The sequence below is a fragment of the Tachypleus tridentatus genome, chromosome 13 (assembly GCF_004210375.1).
Source record: "Tachypleus tridentatus isolate NWPU-2018 chromosome 13, ASM421037v1, whole genome shotgun sequence".
Taxonomy (NCBI): domain Eukaryota; kingdom Metazoa; phylum Arthropoda; class Merostomata; order Xiphosura; family Limulidae; genus Tachypleus; species Tachypleus tridentatus.
This window is the reverse complement of record NC_134837.1, coordinates 113,913,822-113,937,190: the sequence shown is the minus strand read 5'-3', so window position 1 is coordinate 113,937,190 and position 23,369 is coordinate 113,913,822. Positions and strand designations below refer to the sequence as shown.

General features: G+C 35.6%; 1 long non-coding RNA gene across 1 annotated transcript; it reads right to left on the bottom strand.

Moving 5' to 3' along the window:
- Window positions 1-7,020: 7,020 nt before the first annotated feature.
- Window positions 7,021-23,130, bottom strand: LOC143239472 (uncharacterized). The gene is made up of 2 exons (XR_013021205.1): window positions 22,897-23,130; window positions 7,021-7,366 (listed from the first exon to the last, which is right to left on the bottom strand). It is a non-coding gene; the product is annotated as an uncharacterized LOC143239472 (long non-coding RNA).
- Window positions 23,131-23,369: the final 239 nt, after the last annotated feature.

Sequence of the window (23,369 nt, the reverse complement as noted above, 5' to 3'; positions counted from 1 at the left end):
GAATTTACAAGACGAGTCGATAGGACGAGGGTTAAGTTTGTTCATGTTTTCGAAATCCTAATGCTCTCATAGATACGTGCCTCGATATGAATAAACGGACAGCAAGGACGAAAGAAGAATTTTCCTATTGGTTAAATATGTGCGTGACAGCCTAGTGTCTTTTTATCATAACGTCTTGTGTTTGCCAGCTTGAAGCGACAATCGGTGCGATTTATTTTGTTATGACAGTCGGACATTTGATGAAACGCCAAATTTTATTTCCAAGCGACTAGCTGCTAGCGGGCCAGACAACATGACCTCGAGAGCCGTAGTTTGGTGACCCTTGGTATAGCTTATTGATCAAACACATTAGTAGGTAAGGATGTTATAGTGACAGAACAAATTTAACTGTACAGCGTATTAACCAAACACAGTAGAATGTAAGGATAATGGTACAGCTGCGTGAATAGACACAACATCATATAAGAATGTTGTAGAGTAAGAACAATTTTGTACAACTGAAGTAGATGTCAGTTGTTTTTGAAAGTTTTTTTTTTGTTTATGAAAAAGATTAAAGATAAGTAAGAGGCCTTTTTTTTGTTCTTTAAAATCTATAGCTTGCTGTAGTTGTAATGACTAACACATCTATAAAAAGTATTTATTTCGTATAACACTGAGTATTATTTCAAATATAGCAGTGGCAGTGTTTTTAGTGTAAGATACCAGCTTTATTATCATTCACAAGATTTACACATATGGTTTACTGTTGTTCTAGAAGTCTTTCATGTAAGCTCATCATATGACATGTGATGATTAGAGATATTCAAGACCTCTGTTTTGGTTTTCTGCAAATTTAAAAAAAAATTTCTGTCAACATAAATTTTTGAAATGCAATCCCATTGTTGCTTGGCTAGTCTGAGGTACGATGAAAGCAAGAAATTTAAGTGTGTTACGTTAATGCTGTTTTATTATTTGATGTATTGTAATCTGTTACAGTTGTCATGAACTTGCAGAACAAATTCCGATGTTCTATATTCACAAATCCACCACTTAATGGCATCATGTGTCTGACCTCTTGTTGGTTCTTTGACATCAGTAACCAGGTCCTCACTACTTTACTCCAGGTGATTTAATATTGTTGGTTCTGTTTCTCTATTTGCATTTCAATTGCTTTTCATGACAAGTTGGCTCAATATTAGCAGCAAGGTTTCTTTGCATATCAATTGAAAACCAAACTAATACAGTAATGTACTGGAAACTTTTCTACAATGATATTTAAAACTAGATGTGTTTAAAACTGACAAGCTATAAACGAAAGCAATCAGAAGCTTTGTTTATCAGTAAAACTTGATTGTAGAATAACACTAGTAATTAAACAACAATGTTGAACAAGGCGTTAGAAGATGTTTGATATAGACGAGTTACACGGATTGTATACAGAGTTATAAATACCAAAGAAAATACACCTAGTTTACCTTATTTTATGCACATGTGTTAATATTTGAAATGATTTTGATTTTTTTTAAATAGGTAGCTTAAAATACAAAGTATCAGCCTTTAATAAAATATAAAAAACTGTGTTTATTTGATTGTAATGAAAGCTATAAATAGATAGTCGTGTTCAACACCTCACGAGTATCGACACCTGGATTGTCATGAAACTGAACACTTACTACTGATCCACCAATAATGGGTGTGAAAGATGTCTTGTTTTTTTTCTTTTTCACAGACAGTGGTTAAAATGATGTTCAACATAAAGCAGTGATTAGATAATTATCAATTAAATAACGTGTCTTAAAACATCGATAAATGAAGGTTTAATATCTCCTAATTAATGATATTTACGGTATTTTGAGTTTGTTTTTGACTCAACACAATAAATGCATATTTGTGTATGTTTTCAATCTATATTTATAATGACAAAATTCATGTTTGTTTGCACTCTTAACTTCTCAAAGTAGTCTACTGAGCCAATGCCAACCAAAATTTTTATGTCAACATTATGATATGACGGATTAGAACGCTTTATTGGTGCTTTCTTTCCTTAGTTTATTTCTTTCTTGTTTTTATTTATTCTGATAATGTAGTTTGTCATAAAGATTATTTTATAGAACATTTATGTATATATACACGTGTTTATATTGCAGAGCCTAAAGCTGATATAACAGCCGTTTGGATATTATTTTACTTCCATAAAAGAAGGTAATTAATTTGCCTTGCTCTAAGTAATAAAGTGACCCACAGTAGTTCAGGTGACGATGTGTAGAACTGGTGTACATTGTGGTATTCATTCTATTATCTCTCAAACTAGTTGTACTTAATACATTGGAGACGTGCTTGGCAAGAGATGGAATAGGTTGGGCGATGTGGGCTACCTGCCTCCACTCTAGCCTGTCTCTTCACATTTGGCGCAGATAGTATTGATGTGGCTTTTTGAGAAATCCAACGAGTAAAGTTTTGTTTAGGTTTTGTTTATTTGTCGTTAAGCACAAAGCTTAATAGGCTAATAATATAATAGTATAATACGCTATCCGTGCTTTGCCCACCACTTGTATCTAAACCCGGTTTCTGGCGTTGACAATTCACAGCCATATCTTTGTGCCACCAGGAGCCAAGAGAACTTTCAAGAGACACTGTGGTTTTAATAGAAAATCCATACCTCGCACCAGAAACACATAACTGACTTTTTTTCTCTAAATATTATTTTGTTTCTTTGTTTGGAAATTCTCATAAAGTTACAAAAGGGATATCGGTACATAGTTGCCATTAATGTCGAACCGATAGACTAGGCTTACTTGTTTCTATTGTTACTCTTTTAATACATCGATGGCCCCCGAAGCATTTTTGTAACAATTCTATTGAGCAAATGCACATTTTCGTTTTAAGTACCCTGAAGATATTTTTTCATAAACCATAGCACAAATAAAACATTTTTATGTTAAAGTTAAACATAAATGCACGTTTCTTACAGATTAAGCCCATTAATAAACCAACGTGTAATTTACTTATGTTTTGCATGAATAACAGAGAAAGTATTGTTATACGTGTAAAAGTTACAATTTTGGTTTATTGTTGGAGGCTTGGCATGGCCAAGCGCGTAAGGCGTGCGACTCGTAATTAGAGGGTCGCGCGTTCGCGCCCGCTAAACATGCTCTCCCTCCAAGCCGTGGGGGCGTATAATATGACGATCAATCCCACTATTTGTTGGTAAAAGAGTAGCCCAAGAGTTGGCGGTGGGTGGTGATGACTAGCTCCCTACCCTCTAGTCTTGCACTGCTAAATTAGGGACGGCTAGCACAGATAGCCCTCGAGTAACTTTGTGCGAGATTCCAAAACAAACAAACTTATTGATGGACTTCTTAGTGCTAAACAATATTCTATTTGTGATCTGTTACTTTATAAAAGTGGCAATTAATTCTATTATTCGGACAAAGGCTCAAACAAATATTTGGTAACAACGGAAGATTCTGGTGAACTGTTCTCTCTCTGGTCAATAGTCTAAAATTAGAAGCAAATCCAAGTTAAGTCTTAACTGGCCATTGACGAGGATATTTAATTATATGTAACGAAGGGTCCTTTTTATTTTAAGGGGAATTTCTTTCTGAGATATATTTTGTCAATATCCATCACATATTTTAAAACTTAACTAATCCATTATTTATTGAAATTTCAATATTAAATGTATTAAAATACTTTTTGATTTTGCTATTCACTTTCATCCAAACCGCTACGTTAGCGCCATTTCTTGCACCAAAATTAATATGAGCATATCTTAATCTTGAAAAAAAAATCCTTTACATTAAAATCTAAAGTTAAAAGCGACAATATTTGATCGAAGAAGGCACGCGTGAGCAATGTCAAAATTTCTACAAACGCGTGTGATTCTTATAAAGAGCCGAGAGACGAAAAACAGAATATTGTCTGTGATATACAATCAGTATTCTATAGGCCTAAGAAGCTTTTACGTCTTTCTTGATGGCGAGAAACCCACTTGAAATAAAAATGCATCTCAAAACAGGTGGTATTGGTATTAACACTTTTATTGATAAGCAGAGAATAATTTCTAGTAATCGGAAAACTACAGAATAAGATTAGGAACCTTAATTGTTTTCGAGCGTACCAACCGTTCAACTTCAGACGTTATTATTTCTACAGGGACATTAAATATCTTCTCCGAAAGAAATGAATTAAGGGTATGAGACCAGTTAAAAAAAGACGGCGTAAGATTAAGCGAGGTGAAACAGTATCAACTCAGAATAAACTTTTTCGGCGTGGACTTGGATCGTCGATAAAATATTCCGTTTTAAACTAGATATACGACTCAGTATTGTCTTATAAGTTTGTAATACTGTCGTATATAAATCATTTGTAATAACTGTTAGTAATAACCGTATTATAAATTGTATAATTTTGGTGTTTGTATATTAAAATATATTTGGATAAAGAAAAGAAAAATGGAAATTGTGTGTATCAATCTTGTTGGTAAATAAAAGTTAATACATATTAACTACTAATTCCAAATCGAACTTCCTGTTATTTGAGATAGTAATACGAAACGTACATAATAATAAATCGGAGAGGTAGGTTGGTTGATTTGGCGTTTTAAGGCGCAAAGCAGCTAGGCTATGTGCGACAAACAACCTGTAAGAAAACTGAAAATAAAATTGTTAAGATTCGTAAAACGGAATCATGTGAATCAAAACAAAGCCTAATTTTTGAATTAAAAACTTAAATAGTATTAAATCCATTTTAAAATCTAGTTTACAGCAGAAAGAGAGAAAATAAAGTAATACAAGTTTTAAAAGACTATAACATGCCTCCCAGTGGCTCAGCGGTATATCTACGGACTTACAACGCTAAAAACCAGGTTTCGATATCCGTGGTGGGCAGAGTACAGATAGCTCTTTGTGTAGCTTTGTGCTTAATTCAAAATAACCACTCTGTAGCATAATTTTAATTATTATAACTCGCTAGGATGACTAACGGATAGGTTCAAACATCAGTTTTAGTCATCTGTAGTTGGCTTTTCCAGTCCTGGTTTCGAGTTATTTGGCGTCACGGCCATTTCCTAATTTTGTATCGAACTAGTTTTACTTTAAATTGTAAAAAGACATGTTAAAAAAAACAGTCTAATTTGTGAATACTTAAATAGCTTTAAAAAGGCCAATGACCTTAAAAACACTAAAAACATTTGTAAGATGGACATTGTCATCATTGCCAATGACACTTTTCAGTATCAGGAATAAACCTTGGGACAAAATATGTCTTAAAATGGTGCCGTCGTTGACAAATCGGGGAGTTGTCCGAAATAAAATTGTAGTACGTAACAGTACAAACTTTTTTTTTCCAATTTACAAACCTCTTGAAGAGGCCTCATAAATCATATATATTACATACAAAACAAATACAAAAATCAAATACACAGTTACATACAATTGAATGCACCTGATACTATCTGTAATTGCTCATATTAAAGGACACTAGCAGTTTAGGCAACAAGGTAAGTATAGTTATTGACATATGCGTATCACACCCGTTTCTGTAAAATTTTTCGTGTGCACTTATATGTACCACTACATTCCTTTATCAATAATATTAGCATGATAACCACAGAAGCAGTTAAACTTCAAAACTATTCCAAACACGAATCATGAAGTTAAAGTTACCAGAAAAATTAACATTTATTAATTTAATTATTGTGGTGATACCTCATAATTTATATATATATATGAATGTAAATCTCACAGATGTTTTCCTAACTTACATAGGATTACAGTAAAACAACAAACACTGGGCATGAGAGGTTCCGCTTCTTAATATTTTGGACAAAAGACATCAGATGTATAAAAACTGTTTATGTATATCTAAAGAGACGAATAGGAGTCACTGAGCGTTAATTTCCTCCCCCTCGTTAAAGTTGTAGATAATCTTTGGATTGTGATAAGGAGAATTAACTACTTAAATTATTTAAATATTTCTTCAAGACCCTGGTGTGTCTATTAGACGTACTTGTGTGGTTTATTGAATTCTATAAAAGCTATTAAATAAAATAGTTATGTTGTAAATTACTTTCTGTAAGATAGTTAACTTGAGTAAACCTTCTATCGTAATTGTATACCAACGTATATGATATTAACATGAATTCTCAGCTATGAAATTTTCAAAACATTTCACTGTAATTATTTTAAGACAGTTAAATATGCTTGTCTTTGTTGTAGATTTTAAATACTGATTTTATTTATTCCTAAATAGTTTTAAAACGTTCCGATTATTGTATATTTTTAAAACTACAAATTTTGTTTTGATATGAAAAACAAAGTACACAGTTTGCCTCTGCACTGTGCCATTCGGGACATACAGGGTTTTAAGAAAGGAAAGGCCTTGATGGCGAAATGAAACTTCGTTTGTTCGAAAGTGAAATGACTTATCTAACCATACATTATCTTGTTCCATAAAATATCTATTCTCTTATCATAATTCAGCCTCGTAATTCAAATAACATACAAAATGATAAATCATTCTTTTCAAAATTAAAAAAGTTCTATAGTTGCTACAGAAATTGTTCAAACATCTTTTCTTCTAATATCGTATCATCAGTTGAACTTGTACTTCTCAGTTTAGTGCATATACCTAAAATCATATCCTTACTGAAATAAATCCCTCTATGATTTAAACAGTTAGAAAGTATGGAAAACTTACATGACGCGTTTTCATCAGTAAACTATGGCATTTGGAAGGTCAGTAGTGGCAATGGTATACATCATGACAACCGAGATTGGGAAAGAGCGATTGGTTAAAATCAATAAAAACGCGTTTTTACTCAAGCTAGAAGAGCAAATTGTTTCCATTTTATTTTAAATTATTGTGCTTTTCCTGCTTTGTGGTTAAGGGTGCCATATAACACTCATAAATAAATATATTCATAACCATCACTAATTGCGTTGGAACTGTACCTTAAAACTAAAATAAAAATTCATAACTTTCATTTAGATGTACAAAATGGAATAAATTAAAAAGATGTTGATAGATATTAAACTGAAGTTTGTAATGTTTGGAAATACAAATGGAAGTTTATTTTCCACATTATTTTAATTCAGTGGTACAATTTTCCCCTCGAGGCTGTTTCTGGTTGTTAGGGCGTGAAATAAATATATATTCATTTCCTATACGAGTATAAACGTAATACACAATCTATGGTAACTACAGAAGGATGAATGTCTAGATACTGCTTCTTACTGTAACTACTGGTGGTGTCATTCATAAGTCGCTGTTTCTGTGCAGCGCACTTTCTAATACACAAAGTTATCCCTTTTCCACTTTATGACATATTACTAACAGCAGGCATAATTCATGTTGTGGTTCCACAAGGTAAACAATCTTTAAAAACCTGAGAAATAAAAAATAAACACATATGTACACAGAAAGTGAAGCCATTTTTAAATCAATAAAAACCAAAGCTAAAACTACTGTAAGAAAAGTACCAGAGAAAAGTGAGTGTTTAATTTCAAAGAGTGAAAATTTAGACGTAAACTATTAGTTTTTTTGTACTGTCGGGTTATCGATGGATCAATTTTAAGTTTATGGACTTAACACTAAAATCCAGGGTTCTATTCCCTATGTTGATCAATATTTGAGGCTTCAGCTGCTTATGAAGTAGTTTTAAATGTCATAAATCACAATTGATTCAAACTAGACCTACACCTCTTCACAGCTGCTTATCTTTCTGGTTGTGGTACATCTCTGAATAGCTATCTCACCTCGGACATCTGGACCTGCATAAGCAATTCCTCCACATCAGTGTGCTCGACCTTTATTCTATCAAACGGAGATGTTTGTATTTCTTACCAATGCTAGTAGATGGTTTGATTATTATCCATTCTGACAATTTCATGGTGGTTTTATATATCAATAATAGAGTAAGTACCAGATCTTTAACTATTTTTAAACACTCGACCTCATAAACATCTATCCAGTGAATTTGCTTTATAGATTATAATGTATTAAGAGCGATGTACCTCATAGTAAACCATCTGTACCCTCTTCCACCTATTAAATAGCCACTTCACTCAAATTTCCTAATGTGTATGCTTTGTTTTGGATACTTACGACTTTTTTTCTCATCAGTAATGAAGATTCATGAGTACAGATGGAGCTAGCAAACATGGAATTGACATCACTCTCCTATTGGTAGAGAGAGGGCCTTTACTGCACAGTAACATCATTATCCAATAGTATAATTCATGAGAACTTACGAAAGTTTAGGTGGGAGTTGGCTGAAAGCTAGTGTCATGCAAATACTTAAGGAAGATGCTAACAGAAGATAGAATCTTTCTCTGAAATGCTAAGTATCTAATTGAAACAAATTTTTATGTAAGAAAATGTTAACTTTCCAAAATCAGATCCGTGGTGACTAACCAGCAGGAGATAATACAAAGGGGGGGGGGGCTTTACATTTGATGATGTGTTAAAATCTTCCTTTTTTGTTCTTTTATGTTTTGATGTGTTAAAATCTTCCTTTTTTGTTCTTTTATGTTTTGCATGTTGTTTGTTAGCGTTTCCTTTATTATATAGTTGTTAATTAACTAAAGTTTCAAAATTCACTCCAGATGAAAATGAATCTTGAAGTTCATATGAATTTTAATACCCTTTTCACTGAGGAGAATTTTCAAAACATTTCTCAACGAGGCTGAATTTTCTTCCTTTTATTTTAGGTTGATCCACTTCTGATCTGTCTTATGGTGAAGTTATTTCTATTTGGTGGAATATATAATTAGCAATCATCTGCAATAGATTAGGACATTTAAGTGTTAAGTTGGGCCAAAATGCTATCGGTTACTTTAGAATCTTTGCAACAGTTACTACTCATAATAAGGTGTGTTCCGATTCGCAAAATGGCTTCTAACATGCGCAGTCCCATACGATTACGGACCTTGTTTTTCAGGCGATATGGGTAAATATGCATTTGGCAATTGCATCACTCACTGGGGTGGTAAAACAGGATAATGCATAGGCATAAAACAATCATAAAACACGTATGTTGCATCTTGATATCTGAAATTCCTTCCCAAAACTCACCAGGATCTTTTGGATGGTTGATTTAGTGTTTTATAGCACAAAACAGCTAGTCTGTCTGCGCCAAACATCTGGTAAAAGTAAAATTACAAGTATATGTAGCAAAATTCATTAAAGGAAACTATGGTAAAACAAACGTTATTTTAGATAAAACAAAAGTAGCATAAAACCAATGTGTATATTTGGGGTACCATATAAAGAGAAAAGCTAATTATCATAACCCGCCAGAAAGACTAACAGGTAAGTACGAAAACCACCGTCAGTCACCTGAAGTTGGCCTTTCCAGTCCTGGATTAGAGTTATTTAATGTTACTGCCAGTTTATAATTTCAAATCGAATGAGATGAACTGCGATTGTTAAAAAGTGAGCCACGTTATAAAAGTAATATAAAAATTAAAAACTTGTATAGCATTAAAAATATCAATGGTCTTTAAAAACTGAAAATTATTATTACCATTACCAAGATGGACAGTGTTACCATCACCAATAATACTGTCTAACGTTATGAGCAAACCATGGTATAGAACATGTTTAAAATTGTGCCGTCGTTGAGTTGTAACGACAACAAAAAGTAAAATATGGCTTATTGCAATCTGAGTGTTACACGAACTACACACTGGTGCAGTTTCAGATAATAGAAAAAAAAAACACGAAGCGTTAAAAACTGACCAACGCGTATTTTAGTTGGAAGAACTTCCTCTTTCCGATCCTTACGGAAAGACGAAAGTTCAATAGAGAGATTTATTTGGTAAAGCTCGTTTTCACGTTGCTCAATACAAGTGGACTGCTAACTGGGATGGAGCCGAGCCTTAAATATAGGATTATAGTCCATGTATTGAACAGGCACAGCAGTGATAGTGCCAGAGCAAGTAGATTTAGCTGCAGTGCGAGTGAGCTAATTCCCATGAATACCAACGTGGTCTGGTATCCAGAAAAACTAGATAGCAGTAGATGTTAAAGAGAAATGGTCTAATCAGTTTTGAATATCAGCTAGAATAGGGTGAGAAGTGATTCAAAGCTAGCAGAGAACAAAGCGAGTTACTATAAATAGTGCAATGCGAGTACTGCTTAGCTTCTGTGTAATGGAGGTCAAGAGAAATGGCATACAGTTCAAACAAGCCATGAAGAGCCCACACAGTCGCTAGATTTCCAACCATCTGTATAAATAGGAACGAAGAAGGTTCAAAAAGAATGTTTAGCAAATAACAGTATTTCCAATCGGGAGCGTCTGCTTTCCTCAGATGTCCTAAAAGATACATCAATTCATCCAAATGTGCTTAGATATGAAGGTGAAAAAAGAGCAGTGACCGATCGTCTGTTCTAACAAGTGTGGCCCACTGAGGAAGGAAAACACATCTGCAGCTGAGCTGTTTTGGCAAGGAACGAAGTTTTGAAGCATATAGTAAAGATAGTTGCAAATGGCAGAGGTGCAAAGAAAGTTCATGAGATTGTAAAAGCTGATGTAGGGAAGTGCAGATAGCCAAGCGCAGAGCAAAATCTTTGATGACGAATGGGGTCCATAGTCGAGTTTGGATCGAATACGAGCACGATATATTTTTAAACATAGAACCTCGATCTGCTCCTGAAGTGGCAGAAGAGAAAACAAGAAGAATGCTTGGTGTTCTTGTATATTTGACCCATAGCTGCTTGACAACTTTCGAGTATCGGGGAAAGTAATGTTTTGAATCGTTTTCAAATACTGCACCTTTTTCTCCCAACCATTTAAGGCAAAAAAGTAGAATGGGTAAGAGCCATTGCAATTAATGCAATGATGGTCCGTTTTACTCATTAGGCATTGTGATCCTTGCCCCTGCAACAAGCATACGTCAAGGAACGACATGACGTCTCTGAATGATTAAGCCACTGACATTGAAATAAGAGTTTTGAATGTATGGTCGTGCCCTGCAATTAAGATAACGTACCGTGATGGTAGCAAGTAGACGTGGTGATGTAAATTTCAGAATTAAGACATTGGTTGACATCAATTTGTTCCTTGCGAGTAGAGATGTGCCCTATTGCAGAAACTCCTTGGGTGGAGAAACCAGCGAGAATCTGACTGGGATGTTCTTGAAATCCCTCTCAACAATAACTCTTCGTGATGAATTCAAAGTAGCATGAGGTGTAATCTCAATAGGTATATCCCCAATCGCCTTTGAATGCAAGAGAAGTTCACTATGTTGAGATGTGGATGTTTCCATCAATATTTCACCAGAGCAAAGCTCCTTTATTGACTTTGGAGAGCCAGCAAACCCCTCTAGTCCCTTAATGAAAGAAGGAGACATTTGCCCTAAATTTTCGTCTGAAAGAGACCGTATTAAGAAAATGAGGTACAAATATTACCTATGTTAAATATTGCTGTTCAGAATCTTCAAGACTGTCGTTTGCCTACGGGCTGTTTTCTCACTTTATTTGGGGGATGCATAATGAAAAAAAAGATTATTTCGGCACTCATTGACCCTACCCATCATGAAGCTCTACGAGAGGATAAACTACAATTACAATATGAAACAAGGACACTGCAGTAACGCCAGGGTTTCGTGAGCTCTATACCCCAGATAGAAATGTCCACAGCACCTATTGAAAACAAACACTGGTACCTGGTTTACTGTAGCACAAGTGTATCAACTGTTTGAGCCAAGGGGCCAACCCCAAGGCTGACCGTCTACAGGAGTTTGAAGCCAAAATGGTGCATTGGGGTTATTCCACTCAACCACTAGAATCCTCACCTCCCGTTTACAGATCACCACACAGTGCAAACACGTGGGTCGATGGTTAGGTCCTATTGGAGGTAAACTCACTGAACAGAACCTTCCCTGGCAGGTCCCCCTCACCATGTACAGAAATCCACATCGAGTGGCAGGCCGAAGATTAAGAAAAATATGGTAAACTGGTTGTTTACAGGAAGTTGGGATTACTGCGTCAAATTTGACGTCATAAATATGAAAAGGAAATCACGTATCGATGGAATGGAGGAATTAGTGTTGAAGCATCAGGAAGGAACAAAACCATTGGACAAGCAGCTCTCAGAAAAAAAAAAGAACAATTTTCATGGAAGGCACAATAAAATTCAACATCAACAATATCCAGTAAACCAGTTATATTTGTAAAAGGTTGAAAATTTTGATCTGTCGCCAATAATTTTTCTCGATTTGGTCGAGTTGATAGAACAGGATGAAACTATACATGCATATCAATTAAAAATATACATGAAGCAGGATTTGATAGTGGATATTTGAAAAATAATTTCGTCACATTCTGCTCAGATGGTTGAAGTGTGATGCTTGGTCGCAAGTCAATGGTAAGTACTGAAATTAAATATTTTTCTAATATAATTTTGCATTGCTTCTATCACCGTTTGCAACTGGTTTGGAGTGATTCACTTGTTTTCACATCGGCGAGATAATCTCAAAGTGTTCATAGATAAAATCTACACGAGCGTTGGCCAATCAAAGAAAACAAAATGGAACTTCAACGTTTCTGAAGAAATTGGACTAGAAATTCTGATGGTTGGAAGAGTTTTGGGACCAAGATGGTCTGCTTGCAGCCCGAGATCAAACATTTGCTTTTTAGCACGGTTGTCTAGCATTATACAAATTTTTCTACTGAAATATATTCAGGAATGGCTAGCCGTCTTCGCAACAAGTACTTACTGGAAGAAAGAATTTCGCAATAATGATTGCTATACTACGAGTAGTTTTACTTCGTAATGCCCTTGAAGTCTGAAATTTAAATTTAGCAGGAGTTGAGAAACTAAAAAGAGCCATTAAGGCATTTAAAATACTCAAAGTAAGTGAACCTTTGAAAAAGAAAAGAAATTGATAAGACTGTTGCTTCTGACGCTTCTTGGTTTGTTTTTTGAATTTCGCGCAAAGCTACTCGAGAGCTATCTTTGCTAGTCGTTCCTAATTTAGCAGTATAAGAATAGAGGGAATAAACTAGAGGGAAGTCAGCTAGTCATCACCACCTACCGCCAACTCTTGGGCTATTCTTTTACCAACTAAAGGAATTGACCTTCATATTATAACACCCCCATGGCTGAAAAGGCGAGTATGTTTGGTGTGATGGAGATTCGAACCCGCGACCCTCAGATTACGAGTCGAACGCCTTAACCCACCATAACAATAGGAAGACAAATTAATTGTGATCAGGTTTGTCACATTTTCACTTGTAAGCCGGCTTCTTGTATCAAGTGGCAATTTGGAAATATTTCAAACATGCTAAATAAATTTTAGCAAGATTTCGGTTATTTGGTTTTGCGAATAAATGGGTGTGTGTAAAGCGAGAGAACCGGTTGTTAAAATTTTTTGAATCCTAGCACTGAAAAGCCATATTTTCAGCATAAAAGTGAAGGTCATCTTTACCATTTCATTATGGTAGCCTCTCATTAGTACGTCTGAGGGCTTACAATGATAAAAATTGCACTTTCCATTAATTTTAAGCAGTCATAATTATATCACTATTTAAGCTTGTTTCATTTGCATAGGTTTTTTTTTTGTTTTTTTAGGTAAATGACTGTACGTGACAAAGTTGTGACCGAATCTGGAAGTATCCCAGTTGGGGTGGGGGGGTGGGGAAATCCTAGTAGGTGGTTGTGCAAGTTCTGAATAAGTTTATCTTAGGTCTAAACTAAGAAGTTGTGCATTTAATGTAAGAGATGCACATTCAGAAGAACATTTAATATACTAAAGTATTGCAATGTATTTTAAGAGTACTGTTACTGTTATGTAATTTCACTAGAAGTGAAAGCTTTTTTTTTTTTAATATATTATATACAAGTTAAGCCTTAAGACTTCAGGCACATTTTATCATCTATAAGTTTATAAAACTAAATAGTTCATAATAGTGTATCACCTATTTTACTCATTCAGAAGAGCAGTTGTCTTTTGCAACTCAAAACCTTCAAATTCTACTTTCTTTATCCCTACAACACCCCCACAAACAAAAAAAAAGATGCACACTTTGAAACGAGTAATATTTTCATTAAAAGCAATTTTAAGTGGTTCATTTTAGAAATTATTGACCGAGAGAATTGAAATAGTACTTTCTATTTCAGGCTGGTGGCTCAGGTCACGTTCACTGATCCTTTAGAGATAGTAAAAATCCATTTACAAGTAGAAAGATAATTGGCTGTATCAGGATCTAATGTTCGTTGGTAGGAGTTGCCAGCGAGCTTGTATTTAAGACTTAAGGTACCCTTCTCAAATTATGTACAAAAAGAAAAACAATGGTCCTCTCCTTGTTAATGGGTTATGTTTGGTACTTAATTCACTAAAAAGTTAAACTAGTATGGTATACATTGTGCAGTGTATTTAACTAATTCTTTAGTAATGGTTTTAACAAAACATTTTTCATTTTACTCATTGCTAATCACTTGCTTAGAGTTATTTTTTGAATAATAGGTTTGGTATTCTAAAGGAGTAAGAAATACTCTATATAACTGCAGATTATGTTTCTTCATTTAAAATTATAGAAAATGCAAAGTGAAACTTGTTTCCACAAAATATTTAAAATATTAAAACATGTTTGTTATTTTTACATAAGGCCTAAAGAGAGTGCTCCAAAAGATTTTCTCTGCAATTTACTTTGCTGTTTATGCTCAAACTGCTCACAGCTGATGAGAGTGGACATAATAGATCATTGTGTTAACATGTGCATTCACACCAGGTACGTAATTAATTATTGTCCAAGTTCCATTAATGTTGAGTGTAAAATGTCGCGTGTCAGTTGGGGGGATTGGCAAGGAATGAATGTTTTGTAATGAATTATTCAGAAACAAAAAATATGACATGTTAGTATGCTAGCAATACATAAACACGGACTCCCAAAAATATTTCATTTGCAAGGTAGAAGCACAAATGTATATTATAAGAAAAGAGATACTAATTCTCAATACATTATACAATTTATCTAAGTAATTTTACACAGTATTCAACAAAATTTTGGTCAAATATATGTAACAGTGAAGGAAAAATGGTTCTATGTTTAGTATTTTTATTTCCAATAGGATGTTTAATTTTTTTTTGTCAGGAAGGTGGAGATTGCAGTAGTACATAGAACAAACAATTTGTAACATTAAAAGAGGGAGATGGCAAGCACAGATGCTCTTATAACTTTGTACAAATTCAAAAAAAATTAAGAGTTACTTTTCGACTTTGCATTATATGATACCCAAAACATAACGTTAAAGTAAACATATGTATGAATTAGTACTGCTGTGTTGTTCATATTTTAAATTTGTCTTGAAATTTGAATCTTATCTACCAGATATTAAACACTGAAGTATATGGTATTGAAATGCCATGCAATTGATATTTTGAATTACAAGTTTAAAACAGTATTAGGATACACTTAACCATACTTACCAGAATACAGCAATTAAAATATGGAATACAGCTAAGTAAAGAAAAAGGGTAACAATAGATTTATTGAAGTATTTGCAACTATCAAGAATTTGGAATTCTTATAATCTCAGTATTACCAGCTTGTATTAGTTAGAGGGGAATAGGGATAAACATTTATAGACTATCCTTCATAGAAAAAACAACATTTCATAATTACTTAATTAATATCTAGTACTAAAACATGAATTACACTGTACAAAAGATCTAGGTACTCCTGCAGATTTCAAAAGACTAGACTGCAGGTCCAAGCCAGGAAAGGACAAACAATATACTATGGTGTATTTAAAAGCATTGAGGAAAATATTTAAGAGATTACAGTATTATTCAAGGGTGGTCAAGGTTAGCCAGGCTCTTGTGAAAATTCCAAGTATATACATAAATGTAATACTTTGACATCAATTGTTTAACCTCTGCATTGAAACGATAAAGTCAGGGATATGCAAGTGCAGTCACTATTTTAAAAGGAAACATTTGAAGGAAATATGAAAGTAATTGATAGCAAGTTAGTTGGTATATTTGTTATCAGATAAATAACTAAAGGTTTTTTGAACAATGTCCCATTAAACATTCAACCTATCTTTCAGGTTAGATTTTAGGTAAAGTAGCAAAATTACAACAAATTAAGAAACCTTACAAGCTTTTTTATGGCCCTTATAATTTTGTTTTCATTAACCAAGGTCTCCCATTAAATAAATAGAATGCAAGTAGTCTTAATGATGTACATAATTTGTTTTCATACCACCACAAGGCTCCAAAGTTCAAGTTTGAGTACAGCCATCTAGAAAGAGATCTGAACATCCTTATATTAATGGCTACAAGTTTACAAGGGCAGTATTTTCCGGCATAGTCTACATTTGGTCTTTTCTTTCCAAGATATCAGATGTCTGCAAGCAATGAAGCAGTATGGACTTGGAATAAACAGCATTAAGCTTTTATCACCATAGTTATTTATCTAAGCCCACATATACAAAAACATAGAAATAGGCATTTCATTTTGAACTGACAACTCTTCTGGCATGCAAGTTTTAGTTATTTTGGTGATTATTGGCATAACATTCCAAGTTTATTTATTATATTCTACAAACTTCGTAATGAAAACCAAAGTAACAGCAAAATGAAATATTGCAAAGACACTACTTCAGTGGTTTTTAAAATATGTTCACCCGAACCCAAGGGGTTCGGCGGCGGTCAAGAGACACACACACACACACACACAGTGGCCTTAATATCTGTACTGCAGAGAACTTCATGCGCTAAGCAGTTGACTTGTGACAGAAGTAATCGTTCGTCATTTGCGATTTTGTTCCTAACCTTTCAATCCCTTTCTACTAACTATGTCGAGCAAAATCTGAAAGTGGTCGGACGAATACGTACAATATAGATTCACATATATAACAGAACATGATTGGAGTCGGCGTCCTCAATGTATGATTTGCAATGCCAAGTTAAGCAATTTTAGTGCAGCACCAGCAAAACTAAGAATACTCCCTAAAGCTGCATGGAGATTGGAAATACAAGAACACAACGCTTGCTGAATTCAAAGTAAAGAGCCAGGTTCGATGAAAAGGATACTTTGCCTGTTCTCGGCTTTGTACCCATCTGTTCTCACAACATCGTGCAAAGTTGAGTACTTGATTACAAAGCAGGGCAAACCACACACCATTGGTGAAGCACTCGTAAAACCAGCTGCGTTAAAAGATAGTGAATATCATGCTGGGAAAAACTGCTGAAAATAAGTTATCCCAAATTTCTCTTTCAAATAACACCGTCAGCAGCAGAATAAATGACATGAACGATGACATCTTGGCTCAAGTAGTTGCAGATCTGATTACAAGCCCAGCAAAAGTCAGCCTTCAACTCGACGAGACCACCGACGTTTCCAATCTAAGCCAGCTTGTTGTATTCGTACGCTACGTGAAGAACGACGAGATAGATTTATTTAGTAAGCCTTTTGCAACAAGAAAGGCAGCCGACGTGAAAAACCTTGTGCATGACATCTGAAAATGATCTTTCGTGGGATATGGTCTGTAGTTTGTTCGAACGGAGCTCCAGTCATGCTGGGACGAAACTGGTTTTAGTGAGCTGGTGAAAGTCGATGTACCACACATCAATCTAACTCATTGTTCTGCACAAGCATGCGTTGGAAACTAAAACCTTACCTTCGAAATTGGCAGAAGTATTAAAAATGGTAGTGGAATGTATGAACTTTGTGCGAAATAGTGCCCTGAAGCACTGCATCTTCAAAGAGCTATGTAATGAAATGGGGTCCGAATTCGAGGTACTTGTATATTATTCTAACGTTTGGTGGTAATTCCCGGGAAGGTGCTGAATTGCGTTTTTGCCATGCATGTGGAATTAGCTCCGTTTTCGCCAGAGCACCAACACTGTCATGCGGAAAACTCATAGTTCATTCTCATTTTGGCGTACATAGCCGATATCTTCAATGCTCTGAATCAACATATGCAGGGCAGTGGAGTCAACCTCGTCGAAACGGAAGAAAACCTGAAGACTTTTCAAAAATAGCTATCGTTATGGAAACAATGAAGAGAGAATAACTCTGCGGATACTTCCCCACCAGAAAGTCATATCCAGCATAGATGAGACAGCTCTTCACGTTTAGTATTGCGACAGCATACGTCAGTTCTTATCGATTGATTTAGTGTTTTAGCACAAAGCAGCGAGGCTATCTGCGCCAAACATCCGGTAAAAAATGTAAAAATAAAGTAAATGTAGTAAAAGACATAAAAGGAAATGAAGGTAAAACAAAAAAAAGTATAAAATCAATGTTGACACCTAGTCTACAACGTTAAGAGAGAAAGCAGAGTATAAAGAAGTTGTAAGGTATTTACTCTAGCAAAATGGTAATGATCATAACCCGCCAGGAAAACTAACAGGTAAGTTCAAGAACCACCGTCAATCACCTGAAGTTTGCCTTTCCAGTCCTGGTTATGTGTCATAGCAGCTATTATCAAAATGTCAAATAATATAAGTTTTAAAAGACATAGCAAAATCATAATAATGAGTAGCCAAATGTCCAGTACAAAGATAAAAGTCAAGTAAAGAGTAAAATTTGTAAAAGTAATTGAAGGTAAAAACAAAACGGCAATTAAAACAAAAAATGGCGTAAAAACCAATGTTGACATCCAGTCAACAAAGTTGTTAAGGACTACCTGTAGCAGAATGGTAATGATCATTACCCGCCAGGAAGACTAACAGGTAAGTATAAAAACCACCGTCAGTCACCTGAAGTTAGTCTTTCCAGTCCTGGTTCCAGGTTACGAGTCAATATGGCCAGTACTAAAAGGTAAGGTAGTAAAAGTGCGAAATTAATATACTGAGCAGTTGCTTGTATAATACAGCCAGTGACCGCTGCTAAACAGTCTATTGATGGCCGATTTACGATGGCAGGATCAAGTTCTGCGAGAGCAGTGAAAGTGGACCAGTCTGCTTGATCTAACTTCCACCGTCTCACGCGGGTAGGTGGCATCGACCATGGCCAGTCTCTCTGAAAAGGATCGGAAAATGATCACTGCCTAGTGGATTACTGTCAACCCTCCATGAAAAATGGGAGAATAATGAAGAGGAGCAAACCGAGAGATCAATAGCTGTAAAGAACTGACTAGGTGGCATAAAAATAAGTGGAAGAACCAGTATTGAAAAGAGAAAGATTGTGATCAGAGAGCATACGCTCTACAGATCGATCCCTCCCATCAATAATAGCACTTCCCCAAAAGGGATGATGTCCATTAAAATCCCCCAGGATAAGAAATGGAGACGGCAACCGTTCAACGAGAGCATCAAGGTCTGATTGATCATATGTCTCTCCAGGGGACAGGTACAGAGAACAAACAGTGATGGTTTGACCCCAGGAAACACGGATGGCTACGGCCTCCAAGGGTGTGTTGAGTGACAAAGAAAAGGTGGGCACATGCTGATCAACCAACAGTGCCACCCCTCCATGTACTCGACCATCACACAGCCTGTCATTTCTGTACAGAGAAAACTGCCGAATGGAGACTGTATCAGTAGGTTTCAGAAATGTTTGTTGTAAGAAGACATACAGGATGGTGGGAAGCAATCAGTGTTTTGATATCATCCAGATTAGAACGTAAACCTCGACAGTTCCATTGTATCAAGGGGGCCATTTTTAAGAACGGGTAGGTGAAGTGGCTGGAGAACCCTTCTGTTTACGACCACGTCCTTTTTCTTTACTGTCTTTAGTCGGAGGAGGTCTATCAACCTCCATGGATCCTGCCCTGGGTCGAGCGGGCAGCTTTTTGTTATTGGAAGGGGAGTCTAGTGACTGAGGATGCGAACGAATTATTGTTTTGCCTCTTCGGGTGGGAGAAAAAGATGTATCAGAAGAAATGCCTGTATTTGAAACTGAAGGACGTGGATCTTGAGGTTTGTTAGAAGGTATGGGAGGAACAGAGATGGGTGTGGAAGTCGATTCATCAACCTTTAACCACGGAGGTCAAAAGGCTTTTCATTTGTGTTGAAAACGATTTTCTTGGATGCACAGAGAAATCTGTCTGCACTCCCACTGTAGTTGTGGAATGAAGTGCAGCAGCATATATCCGAGATGGAGTGGTGGGCAGCAATTTCAGAGCCTCAGGATAACTAATGTTATGTGTCGTTTTCAAACGCTGCACCTCTTTTCCCTCCAACAAGTTTGGGCAAGAATGAAAGTAGGAGGGGTGAGGACCATTGCAGTTGACGCAATGTGGGTCCATGTCACCTTCATAGGCATCGTGGTCATTGCCACCACAACGAGTACATGTCAGGGAACCACGATATGATGTCTTTGAGTGGCCGAATCTCTGACATTGGAAACATCGAAGAGGGTTTGGAATGTATGGCCGAACCCTGCAAATGAGATAACCTGCCTTGATGGTGGCAGGTGCACGTGGTGAAGTAAATGTTGAAACGAGAGTATTTGTTGGCAGTGTAACTCCATCTTTGCGAGTGGAGATGCGCCTCACTGCAGAAACTCCTTGAGTGGAGAGACCAGCGAGAATCTCTGACTCGGGAACGTTCTTCAAATCCCTCTCAACAATAAATCCTCGTGAAAAATTCAAAGTAGCATGAAGTGTAACCTCAATAGGAATATCCCCAATTGCCTTTGAATTCAAGAGGAGTTCACTGTGTTGGGGTTTCGATGTTTCAACCAATATGTATACAGATCGAAGCTTCTTTACTGACTTTGGAGAGCCAGCTAGTCCCTCTAGTCCCTTCTGAATAAAAAAGGGGGACATTTGCCCTAAAGTTTTTCCGAAAGAGAATGTAATATAAGAAAATGAGGTACGTGTGTTACTGATGTTGAAGATTACTGTTCAGAGTCTTCAAGACGTGGTCGCTTACTCATTGACTGTTTTTTTTTTTTTACAATTTTATTTAAATTTTTTGGAGGATCCATAGGAAAAAGGAAAAATTTCGGTACCCACTGACCCCACCCACCATAGAGCCCTACAAGGGGACGTACTACAAAAGTCATGCAAGGACAATGCAGCAACGCCAGGGTTTCGTGAACACTATACCCAAACACCAGCATCAGGCACAATGTCCACAACACCCGTTGAGAACTTCCAACACTGGTACTTGGTTGACTCTAGCCCAAGGGGGCCACCCAAAGGCCGCCCGTCTACAGGAATTCGAGGACAAAGTGGTGTGTTAGGGTTGGACCCCTCAACCACCAGGATCCTCTACTCCCCTTCACGGGTCGCCACGCACGGCAAACACGTGGGTGGATGTTTAGATACCAGAGAAGGTACCCAGACAGAACAGAACCTTCCCTGGGAGGTCCCCTCACCACGTACAGGAATCCACACCGAGGGGTCAGTTCTTCATACCTCGACGAAATCGTTGAACCTCCGCAGAGCGAGGTTCAACAGCAACTTTTTAGAAGAACAACGCTCTCAACGTTTTAGTGTCACCAAATTGTAGTGTACCCTCTCATTGCTTAAGATACTCATACCGTTTATTATAACGTATCTTGGCAAGCAATTCTTTTCGATGTTTATAGACAAAAATGAAGAAAAGGAACAGACTTTGTTGCGAAAATGATGAGAGTGGCACTTGCCAAGGTTAAGTCCTGCATTTCTGAACTTGTCTCTGAAAGGCAACAGCAAAAGTCACATCGATTTGCACTAAATATTCATTGAGTTACGTTTTTGTTTTTGTGCGAAATTCACATTTTGTTGGTTTTGTTCTTTGAACACAGTGATAGTGTGCAACTGATGCATAGTTCATTTTGTGCACTAATATAATATGCACTTGTTTTGAATTTGAAAATGATTTTAGTTTTCCAATTACGAAGGATTCAGTGAATGCAAGTACGAAACTTCCGGGGTTCAGTAGCTCCAATAAGGTTAAGAACCACAGCACTACTTCTTAATAGCTTCAGACTAAATTAAAAGAAAAAGTTACTCTCAATTTGTAGTTCATTTGAAACTTGAATGGTAAAGGTTGTACATTGATTCCTTTTGAGAAGTGCGAGTAAAATGTTGCTTTTAAATTCTGTCACGGGATGATTGTCACAGCCTAGTTGAGAATGACTCAAATACTCTATTCAATAAAATATATGTCATTGAAGTGGCAATCACATTGAAAACCAGGAATGAGCGAAACAATCCTCCTCAAATCATATTCACGTTTCAAGTATAATTGGACTTAATATCCAAATTAAATTAAATTATTATGGTTGCAACATTTGGTACACTACTGGAAGGAAGTCTTTTCATGAACGCACAGCATAAGAACAAGATATTGATGGAGAAGTTTTATTGAAGCCAGTAATGTACCACAGTTTCTTTCAGAAGGTATATTTGTGGAATTTACTCTGGCAAGTTACCAAAATAAAACCAAATACTTGGTTATCTAATCAGAAAGTCTAAAAATACATCTTTCTAATAAATGTCAAGAGGTCAAGTAGGGTTTTGTGAATTAATGAAATTGTTACCGACATTACATATTTTGTCAGTTAGGAGATACTGAAAAAAATTTAAAAGAAAAGTTATGATGGGTTATATTTATTATGGGAAAAAGAAAAATCAATCCTCAAATTTCATAGCTCAAAGCTTTAATCTTCCTTCCTAAACATTCAAGGGGCAAAAAATAACCTTTTACTACAGAGTTGAGTATTTCTAAATATATATTCTCATTGGGGATTTATTATTTCCCGAAATAGAAGTTTTCTTTAATTAATAGTATTGGAAATGAAAAATGTGGAGCAGCTTGGAGAACCACAACTAAACAGAAAGTGGAAATTTCAACGAAATAAGACAGCTAATCAAGGCTCCTGTTCAGCCATTGACTACTTTAAGCAGTTGCAAAAGTCATGACCTGCAAATAGTTACGAGAATACGACTGCTTTCCAAAATAAAGAAACAAATAAATAAGAGTAGAGGTACTACAATTTAGGTGAAATTAAGTTAAGTGGACTTACCTCTTAAAGTTAACATCCCAACCCCCATTATAATAAAAAGAAAAGTCAGTAATTCCATAAACGAAGTATTCCAACATGAATAACTCCACCCGCCTTCCTAAACTAACGCGTATAACACCTTTAAAGCAGATGCCGCAACTATCAATTTTTAAACTCTAAACAAGTCTTTATATGCGATAAGGTGTTCATCCGCATAAAGCAGTGTCAAGTTAATAAAAGACCTTATTCACAGCAAAAAATAGTTACCTGATATTTTTGGTAAAAATTTATTTCATTTTTATTTGTATATATTTATTTAATACATTTTTATATTCATTACAGAATAGTTTAATAATTTTATTTAAAGTGTCTTTATTAAATCTATTTAATATTAATATTTGTATCAGAATTTGAATATTAGTGACAAAATATTGTCATTTATTACAAATTTTACAACATCTGAATAATTGTGAAGTTATAATAGGGTATGGTAC